This window comes from Anas acuta, chromosome 2 (genome assembly GCF_963932015.1).
Source record: "Anas acuta chromosome 2, bAnaAcu1.1, whole genome shotgun sequence".
Lineage (NCBI taxonomy): Eukaryota > Metazoa > Chordata > Aves > Anseriformes > Anatidae > Anas > Anas acuta.
The window spans coordinates 99,414,317-99,442,028 of record NC_088980.1 but is presented as its reverse complement, the minus strand read 5'-3'; the positions used below and the strand labels follow the sequence as shown (position 1 = coordinate 99,442,028).

The following is a 27,712-nucleotide window of genomic DNA, read 5'->3' as shown; positions in this document are numbered from 1 at the left end:
CCCTGAGCTGGGATCCACAAGGATCATCAAGTCTAACTCCTGGCTCCACACAGATCTACCCAAAAAATCATATTGTGTGACTGAGAATAGTCCAAACACTTTAACTCCTTAGGCACCCCTTCCAACTGGGATGGGCTTTTGTCTACATCATTGTTTTGTTGACTGTCAAGTTCTAGAACTTCATACCTGTATGAAGACACAGTCCAAGCTTCTTGCTTCAAATATTTTCACCAAAGCTGTTCTGAACATCTGGATTTTTTTCCCAGAAGTCTTCATCCAAAAGTCTGGCTGCACTGTGGTCCTGTAAGGGGGCTATCAGGCAGTGACCTTCAATACGGGGCTGGTTTCTTGGTAGAGACAGGTATACCTTGGTACCAGTTGCAATTAACCTGGAACATGGTGTTTTACTATCAGATGGTGTTTATTTCTTCTCGGGGTATTGGTTGCATACTCTTCTTGTGATTTCTCTTTTTCATCAGTTGGAGTTTCACCATCAATTTTTACCACAACATCAGAAGACTTTTGATCAGATATTAATTTTGTTGTTATTTTGTGTGTGTGTTTTTGTCCACAATGCAGTATCTTCATTAGATTTTTTGGAAATGACTGTTCAAAGAGCTATGAGCATGCAGTTTTGAAGAGGACTACTGTGACTTGTAGCCCTTACGAACACTGTAAGATGATAAATCATCTTCAGAGGGTTTCAGAAAATTGTGTTTTATATCACTTAGGTTGTTCCTGCACCTGGGAAGGAACAACCCAAAGTATCAGTACAGGCTGGGGGATGACCTGCTGGAGTGGAGCTCTGATGAAAAGGACCTGGGGATCCTGGTGGATGACAGGTTGACCATGAGCCAGCACTGTGCCCTTGTGGCCAAGAGGGCCAATGGAATCCTGGAGTGCATTAAAAGAAGCGTGGCCAGCAGGTCAAGGGAGGTGATCCTCCCCCTCTACTCTGCCCTGGTCAGGCCTCACCTGGAGTACTGTGTCCAGTTCTGGGCTCCCCAGTGCAAAAAAGACAGGGATCTCCTGGAAAGAGTCTAGCAGAGGGCCACAAAGATGATACGGGGCCTGGAGCATCTTCCCTATGAAGAAAAGCTGAGAGACCTGGATCTGTTCAGCCTGGAGAAGAGAAGACTGAGAGGGGATCTCATCAATATATATAAATATCTGAGGGGTGGGGGACAGAAGGATGTAGCCAACCTCTTCTTAATGGTTTGTGGGGATAGGACAAGGGGCAATGGCTGCAAGATAGAGCACAGGAAGTTCCGCACTGACATGCAAAAGAACTTCTTCACGGTGAGGGTGACGGAGCACTGAAACAGGCTGCCCAGGGAGGTTGTCTCCTTCTCCGGAGATATTCAAGGCCCATCTGGACGCCTACCTGAGCAGCCTGCTTTGAGGAACCTGCTTTGGCAGGGGAGGTTTGACCCAATGATATTTTGGGGTCCCTTCCAACCCCTACAGTTTTGTGATTCTGTGATTCTGTGATTCTGTGATACTCTTTTCTTGACTTTGTTTTTCATCCATGTGTTTTTCTGCTTTGGAGCTGTAGCCTCCCAGTTCCGAGTCTCTGGTACCATGTCCACATTTTTGGTCTTCTCTTGATCCAATTCTTTTATAACCTCTGTATTCTTGCATCCATCCTTTGTTATACCTCTTTCTCTTATGTCTCCCAAACACGTTCCTATCATCTTTGTGTTGTGTGTTGTTTTTCATATGCTGTTCTTTCTTCTCACTTTCTGAATAAAAGTTTGCTTCCATCTACCACCACTATAATAATTTTCCTTTGTGGATGCAACTTTTTCATCCTCTTCTAACTGTGACTGAAATGCTTCAATTGACTCATATCTCTCAGCAACATTTCCTCAAAATTTTATTTATCTTTCTCAGCCTGCTCCTTCATCCTGAGATAAGATTTTTGTAACCAACTTAATCCAGCATCTTCTACCACCATATTTTTTTTTTTTGACTGAAACTGATTCACCGTCCATTGGTGGCAAATGTACCACTGTCTTTCCAATGGGGATTGAGTTCTCTCACAAAAAAAAGCATAGCCTGCTCAATTTATTGAGCTTTCTGTCATATCAGTATTTTGTCTTTCTGTCTTTCACCTTTGAGAGATGCTAGTGACACAGTTTTCAAAGACACAAAGTCTAAATTCACTCATTCTTCTCTCTGCAAGGAGGGTTCTTTCACAGCATCTGATTGCTTGTTGACCTTCCAAGCCTTTTCTCTGTTATCTGACTGGGATACATTTGACTCAACCCATTCAGCTGAAGAATCTGAAAAAACAGCAGTGAAGTCATCCTTCTTTTCAGATTTTATTTCAAATTCTATTTACTTATTTATTTATTTATTTATTTATTTATTTATTTATTTATTTTGCTGCACAGAACATTCCTTTTGCAGTTATTTCACATGTTCATTCACATCAGGAAGCAGCCACATATCTTCACCTCACAGATGTTTTTTAACTTGTACCTCTTCTCCTTCTCATAATTAATTTTGGCATTTACCAGCAGCTCCTTCCACTGCAGCCAGCATTGCTCCTTGTACGTCACCAGACTCACCTCACTCTGCCAGCCCAATGCCGTCTTGGGCCCCTGCAGAAAATGTAAGTGACTGCTACCCTGCGGAATCAGGCTGTGCAGGGAGGCAGGCACAATGTCACAAATGGGGAACCAGGCAATGGCGGGGCTTTATTTATATTTATATATAAATAAAGGTATTTATATATATTGATGAGATTTATTTATATAGGTATTTATATATATAGGTATTTATATATATTATAAATATATATATATATATATATATATTTAAATATATTTATATATATTGATGAGATTCCTTAAAGCCTTGTCTTCTCTAGGCTAAATAGTCTATATATAGCTATTTAGCCTTTCCTTTCCTCATAGGAGAGATGCTCCAGTCCCTTCAGCATCTTTGAGGCCCTTCATTGGACTCTCTCCAATATGTACTGAGGAGCCCAGAGCTAGACACAGTTCTCCAGATACAGCCTCATCAGTGCTGATTAGAGGGGAAGGATTTCCCTCCACTTGCTGGCAATGGAGCAAGCCTCCATTCCTATCCTGTGAAGCCTAGGATACTGTCTTCTTTGCAGCAAAGGCACATCGCTGACTCATGTTCAACTTCATGTCCATCAGGTTCCCCAGATCATTTTATACAAAGCTGTTTTCTAACTGTGTGACCCACAGCCTGTCCTGATACATTACTGATACATTACTGATACTGATACAAGGTTGTTACTCCCCTTGGGCAGGACTTTAAAATTCTTCTCCTTGAACTGCATGAGCTTCCCCTTGCCCCATTTCTCCAGCATGTTGAGGTCCCTCTAGGCTTTGGGTCACTCCCAGCTTTGTGCAATCCTCAAACTTTCAGAGTGTACACCCAAAGATTCAGAAATCAGTGTTTTATTCTTTGTAAATGTCAACAAAACTGGAAGGTAATCCCTGAGTTTAGAACATATATATTTAGAACATATATTATTGTTTACGATTTTGTGAGTCTAAAAGTGAACATTATTTTAAACTTTGTTTGTAACTGTTATTTTGCATTTATTCTTAGCATTAACATTAATTTTAATGTTATGATGGCCCCTGTAAGGCTATGTGCTGCAATCTATTTACATATTCATCATAATTAACCAACGTACAATCTACTTCTTATTTATCGTATTCAAGAGGCCCAAAACATCAATCCTTTCAAAGAAATCAAACAGCCGTCTCTTAAGTAAACCAGTTGAAGTCATGGTTTCTATTATCTAAACCAAATAGACTTTTATAAGAGACAACAACTACCAGAAATTAAAGATGCAGATTTCCAAGCAAAGTAGCTGACTGAACAAACTAACCATATACATACCAATACATATACATATGTATTATGTATAATACATAAAAGAAAATTTAGACAATAAATAAGAAAGGAAAAAATATCTCAGCTTTTTTTTCTATCCACTTTTATTCTATTTAAAAGATTTGTGAACACAAAGGGAAAATGTGAAAGCTTCATTCTTCTGGAGATAATAATGGCATTGATTTTTCATTAAGATGCATCCCTTTTTGATAAGTTCACGTGCCTCTCCACTTCCTGGAGTTTCAAGATTTCTTCCCTCCTCTCCCTGCTGAGTTTATGTTAGTGATGAAGAGAAATTCTGAAATGTTACCACATTTTTTATTTTTCTCACATTTTTTGGAATCCCATATGGTTTTTGAAAATAACAACAACAACAACAATAATAATAATAATAAAAAAATCTTTCTAGGTAAGTCTTTTGTAATGTAACAACAGAAGCTTGAAAGATGACTCATCCTATTCTATGACCTATGTTCTAGTCCTCCATCTAGGACCTCTTCCAAAATCAAGAATGATTGCTGGTTCTTAAACAAATCCTATTCCACATAGTATACAATTGCTGGGTTCCAAAACGTCCACAGAAGAAAGTAAATTGTGTTGTTACTACAGTCAAATTTGACTGTTTATGAGTTTATTTCTTGGAGTTCCTGTGAAGGCCATGTCTTGCTTGAAAATACTGTCAGTGGCACTATTGTCAGTGGCACTAACAGAAGAAAGAGGGAATTCTGATTTCTTCATGTTTTTATTTCTCTCAATCTTCTCATACGTGTAACCAGAAGGAAAGACAGCTTACTTTCTGAGTACAATACCTTTCTAGTTTGCATAAAGTTAAAAGGCCAGCTCATCTGGGAGTTATTGAAAAACACCTAATGGACAAAGCAGTCATTTGTCAGAGTCAACATGGATTCTCTAGGGGAAGGTCATGTCTAACAAACTTAATTTCCTTCTACAACAAGATCACCCAGCTAGTTTGACCAAAGGAAGCCAGTTGATGTAATCTTTCTGGATTTCAGTAATGCTTTTGATAGTCTTTCAAAGTATCTTTCTGGACAAAATGACCAGAATACATTTAGATAAAAGCATAGTAAGGTGGATGAACAATTGTCCAATGGGATGATGTGCCCAGAAGGTTCTGGTAAATAGGGTTACAGCAGGTTGGTGACCTATCACTAGTGGGGTTCCCCAGGGCTTGTAGGACCAGTCCTCTTTTTTTTTTTTTTTTTTTTTTTTTTTTTTCCATAAATGATTTGAATGAAGGACTTGGAACTTTTTTGGTACAAGTTCATGGATGAAACCAAATTGGGTGGAGCTGTTGACTCCATCGAGGGTGGTGAGGCCTTTCAGAGAGATCTTTATAAATTAGAGAGCCGGGCAATCACCAACAATATGAAGTTTAACAAGAGCAAGTGCCAGATTCTGTACCTGGGAAGACAGAACCCTGGTTATATGTACAGACTGGGGGATGAGAGCAGCCCTGCAGAAAGCCATCTGGGAGTTTTGATCTGTCGATCAAGCAAGCTGAACATGAGCCAGCAGAGTGCCCTGTTGGCGAGGAGGACAGATTGGGGTGAATCAAGAATGACATTGACAGTTGGTCAGGGGAAATCATTGTCCCACTCTATTCTGCATTGGTGAGGACTCACTTTGAATATTGTGTGCAGGTTTGGACACTGCAGCATAAGAAAAATATAAAACTGTTAGAGAGTGTCCAAAGGTGGGCAACAGAGATGGCAAAGAATCTAGAGGGGAAAAGGTATGTGGAGCATTCGAAGTCACTTGGATTGTTCAGCCTGGAGAAGAGGATACCAAGGGGAGACCTCATTGTGGACTACAACTTCCTAACAAGGGGGAACAGAGAAGCGGGCATTGATCTCTTCTCTCTAGCAACCAGTGACAGGACCCAAGATGACAGTTTGATGCTGTGGCAGGGGAGGTTCAGGTTGGATATTAGGAAAAGGTTTTTCACAAAGAGAAGTCAGGCACTGGAACAGGCTCCCCAGAGCAGTGGTCATGGCACCAAGGCTGCCAGAGTTCAAGAAGGGTTTGGCCAACACTCTCACATACATAATCTGATATTTATTTATATATTTATTTGGGTCGTCCTCTTTGGAGACCTAGGAGTTGGACTCGATGATCCTTGTGGGTCCCTTCCAACTCATACGTTCTATGATTCTATGATCTATAATTTCTTCCCCATTGTGCTGTACTCAGTGTAGTCCAAAATATTTGTGATACTGAGTTTTTGGCTGAACAAGACTCTCACGAGCAATTACTATTCCAAGAGGTCCTCTACTTTGTTACTGTTGACTGGTATACATTTAATCTCAGATGCATACTCATTGTTATGCATTCTATCAATTAAACTAACCAGATACTAAGAAAGAACTGCAACGTACTTAAAAAAAAAAAAAAAAAAAAAAAAAAAAAAAAAAAAAAAAAACACAGCAAAAAAAACTTTTGAATTTGTGCATTTTTGTTTTCATGTCAATTGATAATGTCATGATTTAAGTAAACTTTCAGTTGTTAAATTTTCAGTTGTTCAGTTTAGTTAAATTTTCAATACAAGACATACATCATTTAAATAGGAAAATAAAAGCAAAAAAGAAAATAATAATAAAAAAAGAGAAACAAAATAACAAAGTGTAAACGAGCGAAGAAATAGAATTTTCTAGCTTCTTTGTCATTCTGTAGAGATGCAATTCCACCCTTCATTCATCTGTTTTTGTTTGAGTCACCTTTAAGATTTCTGTCTTCATGTGGTACAGCTTTGAAAAGCACCCTTTTAAGAAACAAATCTACTTATGCTCACAACACATATTGACTGTATTTCATTTCCATTATTCTGTATTGCAAAGGACATTTGTATGAAAACCTGATTTCTTTGTTTTTGAAAAATTAATATGCTTTATCTGCTTTCTCTCACCTGAAATAATCCTTCCTTCGTGACATCACTCTTCATTGTGCTATGATTGATGCCACAATCTGAGAATCTGACTTCAGGTGGGAATAAACAGTAGCAACAGAAGGAATAATAAAGAACAAAGACTTAGTGTTTCATCACCTTAGAAAACTGTCAATACAAATGTAGAAATTAAATTTTGAGCAGAACCAGGATAACCTTGAGAAATCACATGAAATCCTTATATACATCTTTAACATACATCTGTGATGTAAATCTGTAATGTAATTCAGTCACTATTCAAGATGCTCCTACTTGCTATGAATTTCAAGTAGTTATGCCTCTAATCTAATATTTCTTATGTTACTTCAGCTATTTAATATCTGTAATTTAGGCATCACACAGAAATTTCAGTGCAAAAGAGTACTGCTCGAGTGACTTCTAACCTTAGTTATAATAAACAAAAAAATAATACAGTGATAGTACTCACTGTCTCTTCACTTTTAAACACTACAAGAATCACCTTATACTATTGTAAAATCTGAGATCATTCCTCTACACTTCTGTTAGAACAAAGACAACAAGTCATTCATACACATACAGTAGGGTACTGTGAGGGATGGGGTGAGAAGAAATCATTTAGTTGTAGAAAATAAGCCAGTAAAATAAAATGGAGGAAACTGAAGTTTGTTTTATGTGCTTCAGCTTAATTTGATTATTTGAAGGAGATAATTTTGAAACCTGTATACTTAAAGCATTAACATTTACACATGTAAATACATTGGTAAAACAATTATAACATTTTAACAATTTATATATATTAATATTTTTAAATTTATAAATTGTATAAAATATATACGTTGTCAGTGTGCATATACATATAATTGTCTAAATATATCTATTAACCTCCTGACGTACTGAATTCTTCTTGGTTATTCATGTACCTTTCTTTAAATTTGAACTTGCTTCACAGAATGCTAAAATAGTTCTATTAGATTTAGTCCTTAAGAATGGGAATCTTTCATCTGGGTAGTCTAGGGCTCTTCAAGAATAAGTATGGTTTGAAAAGTCTTCTTATATCTAACTTTATAAATGCTCCAGAAACTTAATATAAGGGAAACTTGAATAGGTAAAATGATGAGGATCATGAGAACAATAGGACAATATTGGAAACTCTCAGAGAAAAAGTGATATGAGTTTATATTTCCCACTGGAAAAGGCTTGTTTAGACTCTCCAGAAGAGAGTCTAAACTGGTTCAGTTAGCAAAAACAGAAAATCAAAATACGTGAGTAATAGCATATCTATGAAAAATAGGAAGTCTTTTATAGTATAAGTATATCATAAAGTCTCTTTTCTAAATGACAATCCCCAAACTGTTACTGGTCAGCAAACAATAAATATATTAACAGGGAAGGACAATTTTATTACTAACCTGCATATTTTTGGAAAAGTAATGTATTTATAAAGAATCAACAATTGGTATAGTAAAGATCAGAGAAAGTAAATAAAAAAAAAAAAAGGTCTTTCCTCAGGCCATATGATAACTGAACCAATCACGTGCAAGCAGAAGTTTTATACAGTTACAGTGAGCAAACATGGGCATTTTACGAATGTATGTATATATGTGTGTGGTGTGTGTGTGTGTGTGTGTGTATACATATATATTTATTTCTTGTTGACTTCTCTTTTTTATCTATGAACTGGCCCATAAGTTAAAAATAGAATCTGGATAGTTAGGATGTAAATCTTAAAGCATTGCAGATATTCATGTCTCAGTTATACTCTGAATTATTTTGTTGGTAGTAAATACTGCATATCTCCTTCATGTCAGATGTAAAGAAGATCACATTAAAGAAAAAAAAATATTTAAAATAGTTATAAACATGGAATAATTGTTCAAAATTATTTAAAACAACAAAAGCCAAACATACAATACCTTTTCTCAAGATGATTTGTCTCTCTAGGAGGAAAAATAAATAAATAAAAAGTCTTAAAAAGTCTTACTGTCATCTTTTACCTTTTACCATTTTTTATCCTCTACATGGTTTGCTTTTAGAACCAGTCAGTACCAAACTTAAGCTGAATCTGAAATTAAGTTTACTTGTATCCTGCAGATATCATCACTTTTTTTTCTGTTATTTAAGAGTACAGGACATATTCAGAAAACAAATTCAGGTGTTGACTCTGCTAGGTCTCTTTTGATAGTATGTGGATGCCTTTTGCTAAGATTTGAACAGTCATTATGAAAATTTCCTCTATGATCTTCTACGGAAAACAAAAATAATAACGTTTTTCAAATATGTCCATGGAGCTAGGAAACAACAGCAAAGAATCACAGAATCACCAGAATCATAGAAAACAAAGAAATACAAAGACATGACCCCTGTACAAAGATCATGGAATAATACAATCGCAGAATGTTTTGGGTTGGAAAGGACCTTAACGATCATATAATTCCATGGGCAGGGACACCTTCCACTAGATCAGGTTGCTCAAAACCCCACTCAAAATGGCCTTGAAAGCTTCAAGGGATGGGGCAGCCACAACCTTTCTGGGTAGTGCCTCACTACCCAGAAAGAGTAAAGAAATTTATCCTTATGTCTAACCTAAACCTACCCTCTTTTACTTTAATGCCATTACCCCTTGGCCTCTCCCTATACTCCCTGAAAAAAATTCCCTCCCCAGCTTTACTGTAGACCACCTCCAGGTACTGGAAGGCCGCTATATGGAACCTTATCTTCTACAGGCTGAACTACCCCAACTCCCTTAGCTTGTCTTCATAAGAGAGGTGCTCCAGCCCCTTGATCATCCTCATGGCCCTCCTCTAGCACAACTAAATTTCTCAGAAAAATATTATTCTTTATCCTGAAAGCTGTTAAAAAAAAAAAAAAAAAAAAAAAAAAAAAAAGTATTCCTTTGCACCTGATGGCATTTTAATGAGGAAGATATCAGTTACGCTGCCATACATACACACACACATACATCTTCGTATTTTAGTTTTGTCAGAGAAGCAATAATAATTCAAGTACTTCAATAGCTTTAAACTCAGGTTGGAAACAAGTCATATTTCACAACAGAACAACAACAAATTATTTTTCATTCTATTCTAGTCACCTTGAAGGCCACTTGTGCTCCACATCTCTGAACTACTGGGAGAGCTCAGAATGTTTATAGTAATATAGAGCAGCAATAAAGATGGAAAGTACTGGCACAAACACTGATTGAAAATGAAGCAGATAATGCCAACTGAACACTTTGAGGGTAATTTCTGGAAATCAGACCTTAGAAGTGAAGAAAAGGGTAAATCAATTTTGGATAAGTAAATAGGCTTGTTTTAAACAGGTCACTTCTGTACTGTAAACTAGTTAGCTGTGACATGAGATGTAATTGGGCTTATGCTTACAGTGGAAGACAACAGTCTAAAGAGTCAGTATGTGAATTCTCTATACAGGAACTTATAAGTTAAATTTCTGATGGTGACAACCATCTTGTTTTCTCCACTGTCCAGAAAGTAAACTCATTGCATACCCAGGATTCATAGCCTCTAATGAAAAATCCAACAAATATAAGTCCCAGTTTTGTAAGAATATATAGATAAAGTTTCATTGAAACTATAGGAAGTAATATAATATATAATATAATGTAATATAATATAATATACCTATGTATTATATTATATTACATTACATTACATTACATTACATTACATTACATTACATTACATTACATTATATTATATTATATTATATTATATTATATTATATTATATTATATTATTAATTGTAATTATTAATTAAAATCATATATTAGGATCACAATCATATATTAGGATTACTTGTAATTATAATATCTAGAAATAAATATAATAATTATTATTTTTATATTAATATATAATAATTATATAAATATAATAACTTGGACTTCTGGCCTGAAGAGGAACAGATAGATGTATTTTCTAGAGGAAAACTGAGAATGCAGTTGCTATTCCCATACTGTATGTAAACAGAGAGAAAGACATTGCTTAGTGGAACAGTACAGCTATTTTTCTCTTGCTCTTTTGGGGACTATACAGCTGAAATTCTAGTTCTACGAACCTTTCTGTGCTTTGCAGCAAAAGGAACTAAACCCTCTCTTTTTATGATAGAAAACAATGGATGTAGAATGACCAGGAAAATATTATTTATCTGAAAATATGTGTCCAGGGCAGCAGATATTGTTATTCTATTTCTGTAAGGAATTTAACCCCCCTTTTTCATGATCACCTCCTAAATAAGCTACCATCCATTACTAACTTTTGTATTGATTGTTTCTGTGTTATTGGAAAGACTATAACATGCTAGTTAAACAATCACAACCTCCATCCATGACCTCCCTGTAAAAAATAATCTCAAATGGAGACAAACTGATTTGAAATTTTATTTGATGCACTGCCTCCATACTCAGAGGAGATTTATTCATATTTTCAGTTTATCCTTTGATGCTGACCTGATATGACAGAAGAGGATCAAACTTTGAGACATGCTGAACATTCAAATTCCAAGATTTCGTCTAAACTACCTCCTGTGCAACACCTTCACCTCCTGGAACCATGTTAAAGTGAATTTAATATATAAGACCAAAGTAAAACAAAACACATTGCAGTGTTTGCACTGTAATGTACAAGAAAAGCTAGCTCAGTGATGTAGTACCACCATTTTCCATAGAACTGCTGAGAAAAGCATATTTTCTAGTTGTGTAAATGAATGACCAGATTGTAGGAAGTTGTGCACAGCCAAAGCATATGTGGTAATTCTGAATGAAGGGGTAGAGAAAAATCTGTTTGGTTAACTCTAGGATTAAGTTCAATTCCTAGTACTGTTAAATCAGAATTAGTCAGAATTCATGTGTGTATGTGTATGCCTAAGGAATCACAAATTGCTTCTTAAACACTGATGAATTAAGATCTCCTTTATCACAGAATCACAAAATGTTTGAGGTTGCAAGGGACCTCTGGAGATCATCTAGTTCAACCACCCTGCCAATCAAGATCACCTAGTGAATGTTGCATAGGATCACATCCAGGTGGGTTTTGTATATCTCCAAAGAGACTCCATAGCCTCTCTGGGCAGCCTGTTCCAGTGCTCTGTCACCCTAACAGTAATGTTTCCTCATATTTAGCTGGAATTTCTGGTGTTTCAGTTTGTGCCCATTGCCTCTTGTCCTGTTGCTGGGCACCACTGAAAAGAATCCAGTCCCATCTTCTTGACAACCTCCCTTCAGTTATTTGTGTATGTTGATCAGATCCCCTCTCAGTCTTCTCTTCTCCAACATAAACAGGCCCAGCTTTCTCAGCCTCCCCTCATGAATGCTCGAGTCCCCTAGTTATCTTCATAGCCTTCTGCTTGCCTTGCTCCTGCAGTTCTATGTCTCTCTTGTACTAGAGAGCCCAGAACTGAACACAATGCTTCAGGAGAGGTGCTCCAGGGATGAGTAGAGGTGCAGGATCACTCATCTTCCTTGACCTGCTGGCAATGCTTTTGCTGATGCACCCCAGGATACCACTGGCCACCTTGGCCACCAGGGCACACTGCTGGCTCCTGATCATTCTGCCACCAGGAGTCCCAGCTTCTTTTCTGCAGAGCTGCTTTCCATCAGGTCAGCCCCCCGCCTGTGCTGGTGCATGGGGTTATTCCCCCCTAGGTTCAGGACCCTACAATTGTCTTTGTTGAACTTCATGAAGTTCCCCACCACGCAGTGCTCCAGCCTGTCCAGGTCCCTCTGAATGGCTGCACAGCCCTCTGGCCTATCAGCCACTCCTCCCAGTTTTATGTCATATGTACATATGTCATATGTACATTCACTAGGAATGATTATTCTTGGTATTTAGATCCTACACAGTAATCAATTCTGATCTCATTATAACTCTGCTGAAGTCAAGGTTGTGTGTTTATGTATTTATTTTTTCCCCATCATACTTACAACACTAAATTTACCTTCCTTAATATGGGAGATTTGTTAGGGGAGAATAAGGCAAAGTGATATGTTTCAGAACCATACAAAAATAGCCACAATATCTTCAACAGGATTAGATAAATGCTTTTGCTAAATAAAATATGTTAAAAAATGTTTGGGCATGAAACAATTATTCAAGAATTATTCAAGACTTTTTTTTTTTCTTTTTTTTATTTTTTTTTCCATGAAATGGTAAATAATAACAACTTTTATTCAAAATCACTTATCAATAAAGGAAAAAAAAATGACAGGCTATTAATGTAACTAATTTAATGATTATACAATAAGAAAGAAAAGGAAGTCACTTTGAAAGAGCAATCTAATTTTGTTTCGTTGATTGTTTCTGTTTTCACAGAATCACAGAATTTCTGGGTTGGAAGAGACCTCAAGATCATCGAGTCCAACCTCTGACCTAACGCTAACAGTCCCCACTAAACCATATCCCTAAGTTCTACATCTAAACGTCTTTTAAAGACTTCCAGGGATGGTTACTCCACCACTTCCCTGGGCAGCCTGTTCCAATGTAAAGACTTCCAGGGATGGTGACTCCACCACTTCCCGGGGCAGCCTGTTCCAATGTCTAACAACCCTTTCGGTAAAGAAGTTCTTCCTAACATCCAACCTAAAACTCCCCTGGCGCAACTTAAGCCCATTCCCCTTCGTCCTGTCACCAGGCACGTGGGAGAACAGACCAACCCCCACCTCGCTACAGCCTTCTTTAAGGTATCTGTTGAGAGTCACCCCTGAGCCTCCTTTTCTCCAGGCTGAACAAGCCCAGCTCCCCCAGCCGCTCCTCATAGGACTTGTTCTCCAGGCCCCTCACCAGCTTCGTCACCCTTCTCCAGACCCGCTCAAGCACCTCGATGTCCTTCTTGTAGCGAGGGGCCCAAAACTGAATACAGTACTTGAGGTGAGGCCTTACCAGAGCTGAGTACAGGGGGACAATCACCTCCCTAGCCCTGCTGGCCACACTGTTTCTTATGCAAGCCAGGATGCCGTTGGCCTTCTTGGCCACCTGAGCACACTGCTGGCTCATATTCAGCCAACTATCAACCATCACTCCCAGGTCCTTCTCTGCCTGGCAGCTCTCCAACCACTCATCTCCCAGCCTGTAGCTGTGCTTGGGGTTATGGCACCCCAGGTGGAGGACCCGGCACTTGGCCTTGTTAAATTTCATGCAGTTGACCTCAGCCCATCGGTGCCGCCTATCCAGATTCTCCTGCAGAGCCTTCCTACCCTCAAGCAGATCGACACACGCGCCTAGCTTGGTGTCATGTGCAAACTTACTGAGGGTGCACTCAATGCCCTCGTCCAGATCATCGATGAAGATATTAAAGAGGACCGGCCCGAGCACCGAGCCCTGGGGAACGCCACTAGTGACTGGCCTCCAACTGGACTTGACTCCATTTACCACGACTCTTTGGACCCAGCTATCCAGACAGTTTCTAACCCAATGAAGCGTGCGCCAGTCCAAGCCAAGAGCAGCCAGTTTCTTGAGGAGAATGCCGTGGGAAACAGTGTCAAAAGCCTTGCTGAAGTCAAGGTAGACCACATCCACAGCCTTTCCCTCATCTACCCAGCGCGTCACTTTGTCAAAGAAGGAGATCAGGTTTGTCAAGCAGGATCTGCCTTTCATAAACCCATGCTGACTGGGCCTGATCGCCTGCTTGCCCTTCAAGTGCCGCATGATGACTCCCAAGAGGATCTGCTCCATGAGCTTCCCTGGTACTGAGGTCAAACTGACAAGCCTGTAGTTTCCCGGGTCTGCCCTCCGGCCCTTCTTGTAGATGGGCGTCACGTTTGCTAGCCGCCAGTCAACTGGGACCTCCCCCGATAGCCAGGATTGCTGATAAATGATGGATAGTGGCTTGGCCAGCTCCTCTGCCAGTTCTCTCAGTACCCTCGGTTACTTTCTTTACTTTCCCAAGCACAGATCATCTATTAATGATGATATAAATATAAATATAACTAGGAAAATTTGCAACAATGTGTATGAGACATTGACAGTAACCCTATCTGATTTTTATCAGATATGAAATGCAAAGCAAACAAGCTTAAATTTCTGTGTCTTCAACTATAGTTGAGGAGCCATACATTTCCATACATATTCTTGACGTCTGCCTTCAAAATGCTAAAGACATTTTGAATATTGTATTTCTTAAGTTTCAGGAAGCTTAACAAAATATATTTCAACAATTCAACATTCTAGCAATTTGAGGTTAACTATTTGAGTGCTATCACTTCACATGAAAGACCAGAAAATAAAAGTCAACATATCAAACTACAGACAGAAAGTCAAGAGAACTGAAATATTATTTATTTATTTATTTTATCTGAAGAGTTAAACAGTAAATCTTTTGTAATGGTAGCAGTAGAGGTTGTCATATTTAGACTAATCATAGACAATAAGATTAGTCTTAAAATGTGAAAGTTCTGGAATGAAAATACTTCGATACATCTTTCCAAATGCATGTTTAATTTTCTCTGAAATAGACATGAAGTATTTAATGTATATCTAATAGATTTGAGGCATACCTTTATAAAGGAACAAAAGGAAAACATACATGAGAGAAAATGGTGGCATAAAAATGTATGTATTTCTGTGAAGACTGTAGGTACCACTTTGCTAATAAAACTATTTAAATTATACCTTTAATATTTATCTATGATAGCAATAAAACCTGATCATTATTTATAAATGGAAGTGTATTACATGATAATGAAGAAATATACTACATATTCATGAAGTATAATATAACCTGGTTAATATTATTTGACAGCCAGAGCTTTTGAAAAATGTCATGTATATAGACTACAACTACATGGCCTCAGAACTAAAGTCAGCTTAGGTTTTGTGTTGCTTACTTTTGTTCATGAATTTTGTTTCCAGACATTTGTCTGGAAACAGAGAGAGAATGAAAAGCAGGAAGAGAGCAGGATAAGACAGGGCAAGAAAAGGCAAGGCAAGGCAAGGCAAGGCAAGGAAGGACAAGGCAAGGCAAGGCAAGGCAAGGAAGGGCAAGGCAAGGCAAGGCAAGGCAAGGCAAGGCAAGGCAAGGAAGGGCAAGGCAAGGAAGGGCAAGGCAAGGCAAGGCAAGGCAAGGCAAGGCAAGGCAAGGCAAGGCAAGGCAAGGCAAGGCAAGGCAAGGCAAGGCAAGGCAAGGCAAGGCAAGGCAAGGCAAGGCAAGGCAAGGCAAGGCAAGGCAAGGCAAGGAAAGGAAAGGAAAGGAAAGGAAAGGAAAGGAAAGGAAAGGAAAGGAAAGGAAAGGAAAGGAAAGGAAAGGAAAGGAAAGGAAAGGAAAGGAAAGGAAAGGAAAGGAAAGGAAAGGAAAGACCCTCAAATATATATATATATCTATATTTTATTGAGTACTGGATACCACCCTTTAGATTACACTAGGGAGCTTTTCTTAGAAAAGAAGCCCTTGAGGTTTGAACACAGACTACTCAAGTAGTCTTTTATAGAAGTATTACCTAATAGTCTTCAAAAACTCAGTAGCTTACCTAGAAAAAAAAAAAAAAAAAACATTCACAACTTCTCTATGCAGCCTGTTCCAGTATCTCACCACTCTCTGAGTAAATAATTTCTTCCTTATATCTAATCTAAATCTACCCCCATTTTAGCTTGTAATCATTACTCCTTTTCCTCTTCTTACACTCCCTAATGAAGATTCCCTCTCTAGCTTTACTTTAAGAAAAGGTGGTGATCCAGTAGTCCTGACAGAATTATTAAACTGTTACTTAAACATTTCTATTTGTTCTGGCTCAGTGTTTTGCACTTAATGGTAGAAAAATCTGTGTTATACTATTTCAACACAATGTAAAATACTAGCATCTAGTTCTTTAGTTGTAACAGAAATCTGCATAGCAGAGAAGAGGTGAAGACAAAGATCAAAGATTATATATATTATATATATTATATATATATATATATTATATATATATTATAATTTTTTTCAGAAATCACAGGTCCATTACTGCCTCTGGTGAAGTTCAGTGTAATCTCAAGGATACTCTAAAATCTGCTGGTTTGCCTCCAGGGGCCATTATGCTAAAGTGCAGAACAAATGAACCATGCCCTTGGCACTTGACATGTAGGAAGGAAGACGAGAAGGGTAAGATGAAAATAAAGATCAAACACTTAATGCAATGATCAAATATCAGGAAATTCTTAATCTTTATCAGAAGGGGAAGTATGGGGAGAAAGATAGAAAGTATGCCAGAGAAGTGATGGGGAAAGGAAACAATTAGAGATATCAATAAAAAGTGAAATTTGTTTGTTAGACTTTACCACATCCTGTGTTTAAGAAGTTGCTTACTTTGTACTTCTTTTTCTAGTAATAAATAAAAAAGCCTAACAATAAATTAAAATAAAAGGTGTAGATACGAGTCAATATATGTGTAATTTAACGTTGGTATTACATCTCTTTAAATTTAGTTTCTTCAGAAGCAGAGCAACAAGGTTGTTCAGCTGCTAAAAATATTTAATTTTATATTAAAATTAAATAGTGTTCTTAAGAAGTAAATTAAATGTTGTTACTGTATTTTAAAATGCTGTTAGAGATGATCCAAGCAGCTACAGATCATTAAACCCTACTTAAACACCTGTTGAAATTGTTTGAAATTATCTTTGTCAAGAGTCATATTTTAATAAAATATGAAAAATAATTTTACTGATATCTTTTTATTTATTTATATTGTTTTTTCAATAAGAGGAAAATCATGCCTCAATCCTTTCTTTGAAAGCAGAAGGCTGCTCTTCTGGGGTTGATCCTGCTTAATATCATTACTGTTTATCTTAGAGACACAGTTTGATAAACACTTTTTCAAAGCAGAAAATAAAGTAAAATAAAATAAAATAAAAATAAAATAGTAAAATTAGGAGAGCTGAAGGAAAATGAGAAAAAAAAACATTGTTTTATTAAGTACCTCTGCAGTTAGACCTCTTGCATAAAGTAGGGCAGACTAAGGTTGCCAGAGGGATTAGGATGTACAATTTTCAAGTTCTGTGAAAATGCCCTGACTACTAAAGCAGCCAAAAATTTTCTGTTGATCAGTTTCAGTTTGGAGTTTTACGTTTTACACAAAGCTGAAGCTTTCAGAGGAAGGTTCACTTCAGAATATATTATTCCTCTTGGAAGAAGGCCACCCTGGCTTAAACTTCAGACAGTGTGATATGAAACTGAGTCTTTAGGGAAATGATATAGCCATCAGGCTTTAAGTTAGAAAGGTTAACTGCAGGTATCCCACAACATACACAATAAAAGGCAAGTGCACCTGATGTTATTTGACACGAAAATGTCAAATCAAAACACCCATTGAAGACTGAGAATATCCATCCAAAATGACATGCTAAAGTTTATTATTATTCTATAAAAATAAAAATGTTATATGTATCTAAAAGTTTATTTTTGAGATCTACATTTCTGAGTCTTGTTTCATCCCCATATGATTCCTGTCAGAAAAATAACAATTTATTCTCCACTTGAAAAGTGTAGATGTAGAATTTAGCATAATTTAGTAGTGGACTTGCCAGTACTAGTTTAAAGGTTGAACTAGATGACAGAGGTCTTTTCCAACCTGAATGATTCTATGTTTCTATGATTCTATAATAATAAATTCAGTAGAAAGCAGTAACAATCCGGCTGTGGGGCAGCACCCTTTGATGTTATATTGCTAATTTCTGTTGATGTTAAATTGTAATTTCCTACTCTTTGACACCACTAGCTTGGTTTGTCATATGATTCCTGTACTCAGAAAACATGGATTTGATGGTCTCCGGAGTCTAGCTCTGACCATAACTGCTGTTTTCATAAAACAAAGAGGTGATTGTTTTTATTCACTAGATTAAGCTAGAAACACTTAAATATATCACTTAACATTTATTACCTCTTTTATACACATTTTTGATCAGTTATACTATGTTAAAGTTACTGAAAAAATCCTTTAGCAGAAAACAGTTGGTAGAATTAATAGTCATTGCTAACATCACAAGAATTTCTCACCTTACTTGCATTAATAAAGGTAAAGCCTAGAAAGAAATATATGCCAGGGGAAGAGACATCTTCAATATGCCCTTTAATGTATTTCCTCTAACATATATTTACCATCTGTTAGTGATATTGCCTGTTACATTAGAATGCAATTCTCATTGACCAGATAATTTACTTTTGACAAATTTAAATAATACTTATTATGTTACCACATTTATATTATCAACACCTCCTAAAAATGAACTGCATTGCTAACCAATATCAGGCCTATCAAATGGATAAACATTCCACTTAACAAGAAAATTATGTCTTTATTCTTCTTTTCAATTAGCAAAATCTGTTATTAGTATTCATCTTGAAATATTAAACAAAACACACCATTTTTCTACTAATTTCTACACATTCACTAACAGTTCTGGGTCCTAAAGGTTAAATTCTGTACAAGGGGTGGTAACCATCTTTCATTTTGATCTTCTCCTTTTGTCCAACCAATTCACTTTATTTAATGCAAATATTGATCTAGAAGTATCATCCAGTAACAAATTTAAAGATTTGGGGCAAAATCTTCTCTACTTCTGACCGGGTCATTTATTTTTTGAAAAAGTATCCACAAAAGATAAAGCACATAGTAACAGAAAGGAAAAGAAAGAGCTGAAAACTTTTAATGGGAATCCAAACCTTCCATTGAGAGGTTGGACAGGTCATCTCCCTTAACAAGACAGATAGGAAGTATTCATTTCTTTTAAACTGACATTGGCAAGGACAAAATGTGAAATAGTTTTATTAAAAGAAAAGACTTGAACTTCCACAAAGGGAGTCATTAAAAAGAAGACTGTGATACCTGGATAGTAGTTAAATAAAGTGCAATTGGCATTATAATTCACAGCAGAAGTCCGCTGAGTACAGTCAGATATGTGATGTAATTTCCTGTAATTAAATTGCAAGAGTCTTTTGATAATTATTATGCTTATAGTGCCTTGCCACATTGTGCCTGACCACTCAAAAGGTATTAACAAGATACATCTTCAAAAATTTGAAAAATGCTTTGGATCTTATAGTTTAAATAGAGCATATTTTAAAGCCATCTAAGGATTAAAGAAAAAGGATTAAAAATATATATATGTAATAATAATCAAAGTATCTCTAATGGTTGGCAACCTCACAAGTTATGAGATATTTATTGAATAATTTCACAGTTTTTTAATGGAATCCCTTTAGAAGGAAATCAGATGAAGATCTAGGAATACTGTCTATTTGTTCTGAAGCATCTGAACTGATTCAAACTTTATACCTGTATAAACATGCAAAGATTCCTATGCAAATGATGTGATAATCTGGGACTTTATTTTTGGAGATATTGCAGTTGCAGTTCTATTTCTTTGCTTCCTCAAACCCGAGTGCTTCTTGGCTTTACAGTAATAATACAATAAATAAATAAATAAATTTATATATATATTTATATATATCCTTTCACTAAAGCAATTTCTTGCTTTTCATCGGAATATGCAATATGTCTTGAATACTGGGAGCATTACTATCCAAGAACACTGTCTTAGGAAAGAACTCTTCATTTGGGCGCTCCAGTATGGTCCAGAAGGAGGCACTCAAATATCGCTTGGAAATGACAGATGTTGCCAATAATGACAGATGCAGTAAATTCACCGACAACATACAAATTTAATTATTATATTGTCATATATCTTTATGGAATTCAAATTATGGTTGCTGTTGGTTTTTTTTTTGATTGTTTGTTTTTTTTTCTTTTTCCAACTTTGGGAAAAAATATATTTTCAACCTCCTTGAGGGGATAATAGAATGAATATATGAAGCATAGGGCTCCAGATGGAATGTCCTGCCATTCATAGTGTGAGGTGAACTAAAAACCCCTCAGTGAGAAAGCTCAGATCTTTTCTTTGAATCTCATCTAAATGATGATGGACTACTTCAACCACTGAATTTAAGCTAAAAAAAATAATCCAATGATTTTGTCATGGCATTTGGAAATTCTATTCTTATTTGCAGTCTTATTCTGTAAAAATGACCCACTATCATAATATTTCTCTGTTTGTTGTTGTTGTTGTTTTTCCTATCAATGAAGATAAGATTTTGCTAGTGAGCTACCTGAAAAGCTACCATAAACAATAGGGATATCAAAGTAAAATAAACATATGCTTATCAAAAAGTTGTCCTTTATTATGGCATTAGCTTCCTGGCAGCTAATACCATGGAAATTCTTCAGAGCAAGGACTCAGGCAGGCAGTACAGATTTCTACTTAGGAAGGGAAACAAACAAACAAAAAAAAGCCATACCAAAACATTTTAATATCCCCATATTGCAGACTGTGAATCCTACAGATTCATACCAGTGAGCCTTGTTTAACTCTGTTTTGGTGCTCAGTGCACTGAAAGTTTACCATGTGCATACTATTACTTGCAACTCTGGTATCCTCATCTGCCAAAGACTACAATAAAACTACAATGAGACAGAGAAAAGTGGAGTGGGGGGGAGGGCTGTGTGTGTGATCAAATCTAGAAATGCTTCTGTAGAAGGAGATATTAGATTAGAAATCTTTAACACAGAGAAGTAACTAAAGGGACATGATCTTGATATATAAAATTGTAAAAGCCATGAATAAGCAGGTTATAGAGCAATTATGCACTATTTTTGTAAAACAAGAACACGGGACATTAAATGAAATTATCATCCAGAGAATTTTCAACAAACAAAAGGAAGTGCTTTTTCACACAGAGTGTAATTAAATTGTAGAACTCATTGCCACAGGATGTTGTGGAGGCCAAACATATAAATGGATTCAAAAAGTGATTATAAGTATGAAAGGAAGTCCATCAAAGACAATTAAGAAAAGAAGAGGTGATACCCCATGTGAGTCAGAAAATACTTCCACACTGCAGCACCAGAAGCTGTAATTCTGTATTTGCTTTGTTCACCTACTCCGTTTTTCCAAAGCTTCTGCTACTGATATCTGTCAAGGAGAGGGAGAAGGAAGTTAGTTCTTCCTGAATGTTTTTTTGTTTTTGTTTTGTTTTGTTTTGTTTTCTGAACATGTCTGCCTGGAAACACTAGGGTGGAGGAAACAGAAGTACCAATCCATTGCTGATGAAAAACACACCTTATTCCTTCACTGCAGGCATGCACCAGAGGGTCTGTCAGGCCTCTGTCAGACTCAGGAATCTGGGATAGTGCTATTGTAACTCAGTATGGCTGTTCTACCACAGCCACAGCAGAAAAAGCTAAGCATAAGATAGTGTCTGCCCAGAATTTTGGACAGATTTTCTTAACAACACTAACTGCAGTAATTGCAGTGTAGCTATGGTATTAATATGGCTGAAAAGTACACTTCTCTTTCATTATGTCCAGACGATCAGCAGCCTCTGAGGATAACCAGTACACAGAACTTTTCTGAAAGGTTTTTCAACTGCAAGAAAGAAGTATAACAGTTAACTGAATATTTGAGCACTAGTCAGTTCTTTGAAGTACTTTTATTTGATCCAGAACTCATTGTAGTGCATTGGAGTCTCAGCTTCCTTCAGCAGACTTTGAGTTGAACCAGCAGCACTGACGACCATTATTCCGACTAAAACAGCCATCTAATGAACAGATAAAGTTACTTTTGTAACATCTGAAAGAAATGTATTTATTTAAGATTAGTTCTCAGTACCAAAACAATTCCTCTCTGAATTTATTTTTCTTATAAGATGGCACCATAAAATCTAAAATAAAGACTATTCAGACAGATTGAAATGTGATTTAAACAAGCTGACAGATCAACAAACCTTAAAACTATTTCAGGTGTCTAGGAATTTTTATCATAAACTTTATCCCTTGTAGGCTTGAGAAGATATATCTGGAGCTCACTCACATGTGCTTTCTGATATCTAGCTCTTTGTTGCTCCCAATGACACTTAGAAGTCCTGTCTCTTATTGTAGAAGTAATTGCATAACTGTCCTTACAGAGTATGCCAGAGGAGCAAGGCCATTAAATAAATTAACCACAAGATTGCTGGATGAAGATGGAGCTAATGCTTTAACAGGTGCCTATTGGTTGCTATAAAATTCTCCTGATATCAGAGTAGATTATTTGTATACCAAAGAATTTCCTAGCAATCTCATCTTCAAAATGTTCAGTTTGTTTGCCTCTGACTTCGTTATTGGGCCCTCAAACTGGGAAAGTAGATTTTACAAAAAACACTAGAGGAGATAGTTTGTCTCTTATGAACAGAAACTGAATTCCCTGGATGAGAAGTTAGATGCTGGTTAATTTAATCTACTGAAACATAAGGGAGAATGTTGTATAACTATACCAGCAAGTGTCTGAAATGGTGTTGTTCAAATTCAGCTTATAAGGTTGTAATGGGTTTACGTGGCAACGTTTTGGTAGTAGGGGCTGCAGGGATGGCTTCTGTGAGAAGAATCCAGAGGCTGTCCCATGTTAGATAAGGGCCAGTTTCAGCTGGCTCCAAAGGGCCTGCTGCTGCCCAGAGCTGAGCCAATAAGCGATATTGTTTGCACCTCTATTAGAGCAGATTTAAGGGAAAAAAAAATGCTGAACAACAGCAGCTGGGAGAGTGAGGAGTGAGAAACAGCCCTGCAGACACCAAATTCAGTGAAGAAGGAGGGGGAGGAAGTCCTCTGGGCACCAGAGTTGAAGTTCCCTTGTGGCCTGTGGAGGGGCCCATGGCAGATCAGGCTGTCCCCCTGCAGCCCATGGATCCCACAGCGAAGCAGAGCTCCACACTTCAGCCCATGGAGGAACTCCCAGTGGAGAATGTGGATGTGGCCTGAAGGAGGCTGCAGCCTGTGTAGAACCTCTGCCAGAGCAGATTCTGTGTTGGAGCTGTAGCCTGTGGAGAGGGAACCATTGAGGAGCAGAGGATCTGTCAGGAACTGCTGCCCGTGAGGGACCCAAACTGGAGCAGTGTGCTCCTGATAGATGGACTCCATGGTACAGACCCATATGTGGAACAGTTCTTGCAGAGCTGCTGCTTTTGGGAAGCTCATGCAGGATCAGTTCGGGAAGGACAGCATCCCATGGGAGGGACCCCATGTTGGAGCAGGGGAAGAGAGTGACTGTGAAGAAGCGGTGGAGGAGAAGCGCCATAGACTGACTGCAACCTCCATTTTGCCATTCCCCTGCACCACTCAGGAGGAGAGGGTAGATAGGGAGAAGGTGTTTTTGCTATCTTTCCTTTTTTTTTTTTTTTTTTTTCCTCACTTCTCTAGCTTATTAGTAATACGTTGTAAACTTCACTGTCTCCCTACTCTGAGCCTGTTTTGCCCATCACAATAATTGTTGAGTGATATCCCTGTCCTTAAACCTTGAGCCCTTTCTATTGTATTCTCTCCCCCTTTCCCTTTGAGGAGGGGGAGTGAGAGAGCAGTTGTGGTGGAGCCTGGCTGCCCCACCAAATAAAACCACCACAATACCACACACTCTTCAACAAAGGCTTTCTGATGTGTGAGTAAACATGAACATACACTGACTTTGAAGGTCTTCCTGGGGATATAGAAAATAACCACATGCCTGTGTTGCATTAAGCAACAACATGAAATGGATTGTCATCTGAAACAAATATTACTGGCCCTGAATAATTAATCAAAGCCATTTTGTTATATAACCAAATATAAATGCAGATTGTAATGATCCCTTTAAGGAAATGTGCTTACATTCCTTTAAGGGAAAGTACTTATTATGCCACAGAAATATGTTAGAGAGAATGCGTAGGAGTATAATATTCAATGGAAAAATTAAGGGGCTTTTAACATAACCCTATTTAGTTAAGCGACAGGAAAAGTAGTATAGGAAAACCATAAAGACTATGTAAATGGTAGAGATTGGGACAAGAAATTTTAATTAGAAATTGAATAAACACAGTGAAGAAATTGAAAACGTAGACTGGAAAAAGTATTACCTTTTATTTGGTTCTCTGTGTTCCTCCATCATCATAATGTTCAATTTTCAGAGATAGTCTCCCTAAGAAGGATGCATAAATGGGACACAACTATCATTCTCAACAGACATCCTTAAACATAAAATAAACTACAGGATCCTCCAGTGGGAAAGATGTCCATCTCTGTTTACACATTTAGATAAAAATTCTTATAAGCTATTTAAAAATCCAAAATTACATTTTAGATTACATTTTTGATTGTTTTAATAAAAAGGTCTTTAAAAAGACCCTTGCCATTGCCTGTAGATAAGTAAGAACTTTCCCTCCCGCAGCCCACATAACAATTGTACTTTCCCATCTGCAAAATGAGTTTGGGAATCTCATAAATCTGCAAGTCTCCACCCTGCATCATGACAAGCAACTTCAATACAAATGACAGCTAAATGACTGATGAAAAAAAAAAAAAAAAAGTGCGTAACATGTTGGGTAGACATTCTTTAACTTCTGTTACTAAAAGGCCACTTTGTTTCCCCATTTATGAAGTTTTATATATATTATATAGAATCATAGAATCAAAGAAAGGTTTGGATTAGAAGCAACCTTAAAGATCATCTAATTCTAGAGAGGGATTAGAAGTTATATTCTAATCTGATTTCTAGAGAGGAAGCCACAAAGGTGATTAAGGGATTGGAGCATCTGTCCTATGAAGAAAGACTAAGCAAGCTGGGTCTGTTTAGCCTAGAGAAGAGGAGTTTGAGAGGGGATCTCATTTAGAGAGGATCTACAAATACCTGAGACACGATGTAAAGAGTACTCTTCTCAGTGGTGGCCAGTGATAGGACAAGGGTTAATGGGTATAAATTGAACCACAGGAGTTTTCATCTCCATATGAGGAAGAACTTTACAGTTTGGATGATAGAGCACTGGAACAAACTGCCCAGAGAGATTGTGGAGTCTCCTTCCTTAGAGATATTAAAAACCCACTTGGATGTGATCCTTTGTAACATGTTCTAGGTGACCCTTCTTAGTAGGGGAGTTGGACTGGATGATCTCTGAAGATCCCTTCGAACCTCAACCATTCTGTGATTCTGTGATAATTCTAACCCGCCTTCCATGGGCAGGGACAACTTCCACTAAACCAGGTTGCTGAAAAACCCATCCAACCTGGCCTTGAAATCTTCCACAGCTTCTTGGGGCAACCTGTTCCAGTGCCTCACCACCCTCAGAGTAAAGAATTACCTAATATCTAATCAAAATCTACCCCTTTTTAATTTAAAACCATTACTCCTTGTCATATCACTACACTCCCTGATAAAGAGTCCATCCCCAGCTTTCCTGTAGGTCCCCTTTAGGTAGTAGAAGGCTGCTATAAAGTCTCCCTTGAGACTTCTCTTCTCCAGGCTGAACAACCCCATCTCTCTCTCAGCCCTGCTTTGTAGGAGAGGTACTCCAGACCCTTGGATATCATCATGTCTTTTCTCTGTACTTGTAATATGTTAATGACCTTCTTGTTCTGGGTGACTCAGAGCTGAATGCAGTGCTACAGGTGGGGTCTCAGGAGAGTGGAGTAGAAGGGGAGAATCTCAACCATCCACCAGCTGGCCATGCTTCTTTTCATGCAGCCTAGGATAAGGTTGGCTTTCTAGGCTGCAAGTGTGCATTGCCAGCTCAAGTTGAACTTCTCATCCAGTAATAACCCCCAGGTCCTTCTCCTCAGGGCTGCTCTCCATCTATTCTCTACTCAGACTGTATTTATGCTAGAGATTGCCCTGATTCAGGTGCAGGACCTTGCACTTGGCCTTGTTGAACTTGATGAGTTTCACATAGACCCACTTCTCAAGTCTGGCAAGGTTTATCTGGATAGCATCCCTTTCCTCCAGCATGTTGACCATACCGCACATCTTGGTGTCTTCAGCAAAAAATTTTAAACAGTGTGGGTCCCAATACCAACTCCTGGGAAACACCACTCATCACTTGTCTCCACCTGGACAGGTGTTGACTGAAAGTTTTTGACTGCAAGCATATAGCTAATTCCATACTCACTGAGTGTCTATCCAACTTAGAAAGAAGGATGTCATGTGGAGCAGTGTCAAATGCTTTGCAAAAGTCCAGGTAAATGAAATCAGTTGCTCTTCCCTTATGCACTAGTGTGGATATCCTATTGTAGAGGACCAACATATTTGACAGGCACAATCTGTCCTTCATGAAACCATGTTGGCTCTCACCAATCACTTCCTTATTTTCCATGTGCTTTAGCATAGCTTCTAGGAGGATCTGCTGCATGATCATGCCACTCACAGAGATGAGACTGACTGGCCTGTGGTTCCCTGGGTCTACATTATTTTTCTTTCTAAAAATTTGTGTTGCATTTCCCCTTTTCTCTGTTGGCTCTTCATCCATCCCCAGGAATAGCTCCACACACTCTATGTGCTTGTTGATCCTATGTCGTTGTTGATTTCCTCTGCTTGTCCTTCCTAAAGAACCAGTATCCTTCCATTCTCACACTTCAGTCATGGAAGCCATCCACATCTCCATAATTTCAATGATGTCACAGCACTGTAGGCATGTTTACATCTCTAGAGTGAGACATTATATATATACTCTATATATATATAGTATTATACATATAATATTTCCTCTAATTATGTGTGTTTTTGTGATGTCTTAAACCTGTTGTCCAGGAAACAAATTGCAGGAACACCATCAGCTGCTTCAGTGTTTTGTCTGTTAGTGTATACTCTGTCAGGCAAACAAGGCAGATGATGCACTATGTACCAACATACTTGCATTTCCTATATTAATGTCACCTTTCACTGGTCACAAGTTCTTCATAGTATTTCATATAGATAGGTTTGAGTATATATATGTGCCTCTATGCACAACCCATATCCTCTAAAAGATTAGTGATGAATATGTACAGCTATTTAAAGAAGTATTAAATGAAGATTCACCTGTTAATGCCTATGGAATGGTTATGCTTTTAGAAGGAAAGAATGGAACACGAAGAAAAACTTTATCTCAAAGTCTGTTATGCAA

General features: G+C 37.6%; 1 pseudogene; it reads right to left on the bottom strand.

The window, feature by feature from the left end:
• Positions 1-217: 217 nt before the first annotated feature.
• LOC137851576 (CWF19-like protein 2) overlaps positions 218-27,712 on the bottom strand; it is a 57,557-nt pseudogene continuing 30,062 nt past the window's right edge.